General features: G+C 28.5%; 1 non-coding gene across 1 annotated transcript; it reads right to left on the bottom strand.

Annotated features, from left to right (window-relative positions):
- Positions 1-107: 107 nt before the first annotated feature.
- Positions 108-181, bottom strand: TRNAV-CAC. Its single transcript has one exon. It is a non-coding gene; the product is annotated as a tRNA-Val (tRNA).
- Positions 182-1,632: the final 1,451 nt, after the last annotated feature.

Below are 1,632 nucleotides of genomic sequence, written 5' to 3'. Positions count from 1 at the left end.
ATAAAGAACTACATCTCGTTTTTTTTTTCCATTTTATTTTATCAAAAATAAGTAATAATTGCCAATGAAAAGCCAAAAAAGCTTCACGACCAAATCAAAAAAGAGTTTGTCTGAGCCCGGGTTCGAACCGGGGACCTCTAGTGTGTGAGACTAGCGTGATAACCAACTACACCACCCAGACACAGAAGCAATGCTTGCATGATTTTCAAAACATTTATTTAAAACAAATGTCAGAACATTCTAGAATTTTATAAGGGGAAGAGCATTGGCTTGGCTACACTAATAGAATTTTAATTTGAAATTCTGATAACAATTTAACTTATTTTTATTGTTGAAATATTATAAAGCTCCAATTTTTCTCAAGTGATTCATGAAAATAATAATATACATCATATTAATAATTTAAAATTCTTGATATTAGACTCCTTAATAAATCTACATATAAAATTAATTTTTTTTTCTATTTTTATTAACTGCATAAGTATTCATTTTTATAAATTATTTTTATAAAATGTTATATGATCGTCTAAATCTATTGACAATGTGCTATAATATACAACAACAATAAAGTCAAGACTTTGTTTCACTACGTGGGGTTAGCTACATGAATCTTTTTTCTCCATTGTGTCATGTTATAAGTTAAATTCTCATTTAAGGTTTCGTTTGGGATGACTTTCTTATCACTTCTTAAAAGCAACTTTCTAGTACAAAAAAATAAAATTTTTATACTAAAAAGCTGCTTTAAGAATAAATAATAAAACCGTTCCAAATGAAGACTAAGGGTTCGTTTGGGACGGCTTTTTTATTGCTTTCTAAAACGGAGTTTTAGTACAAATTTTTTTATTTTTTAACTAAAACTCCGTTTTAGAAAGCAATAAAAAAGCCGTCCCAAACGAAGCCTAAGGCTTCGTTTGAGACTGCTTTCTTTCTGCTTCTTAAAGCAGCTTTCCAGTACAAAATTAAATATTTTTGTACTAGAAAGCTGCTTTAAGAAGCAGAAAGAAAGCTGTCTCAAACGAAACCTAAATCTAAATAGGAGTCTGATTAAAAAAAGTTATTATTTGAAACTGCTATTATATACAAAATTCCAAAATTTTTGAGGTTGTATATGGGGAGCATAGGATTCTCTAGAAATTATGATTATCTAGCATTGATGGTGGGGGTTATACGATAATTTATCTAGTGGGGTATTGGACATGACAACATTTCTTTTTTTTTTTTTTCTAATATGTTACGAAAAAAATCATTATGAATATCTTTTTTTTATATTTTTCAAAACAATTAAAAAAAACTTGACATTTTTCACAATCATTGTTCGAAAAAATATTTTGTAAAGGAGTAAAATAATTATAAGAAGCAACATCAAAATCACCCTTTAATTCCACACTTTGCAAAACAAAATGTTTATTACTATCAAAAGACACTTCTTTTTTTTTTTCAGTTGCAACAAATCTTTTTTCTTAACACACATAACCGTCTTAGCATTTTTTTTTTTTGCAACATAACATTCTTACTCTTAGCATTAATATTCACTATAGTAATATTTAGGGCTAGCAAGATCGGGTCATGGTTTGGGTTCAATCCGGAACTGACCCGACACAAGTTGACCCAACTTGTTTTTTAAAATGGATC

This window comes from Dendrobium catenatum, unplaced genomic scaffold (genome assembly GCF_001605985.2).
Source record: "Dendrobium catenatum unplaced genomic scaffold, ASM160598v2 fragScaff_scaffold_266, whole genome shotgun sequence".
Classification (NCBI taxonomy): domain Eukaryota; kingdom Viridiplantae; phylum Streptophyta; class Magnoliopsida; order Asparagales; family Orchidaceae; genus Dendrobium; species Dendrobium catenatum.
The sequence above is the reverse complement of the archived record's forward strand: the minus strand, read 5'-3'. Positions and strand labels throughout refer to the sequence as shown.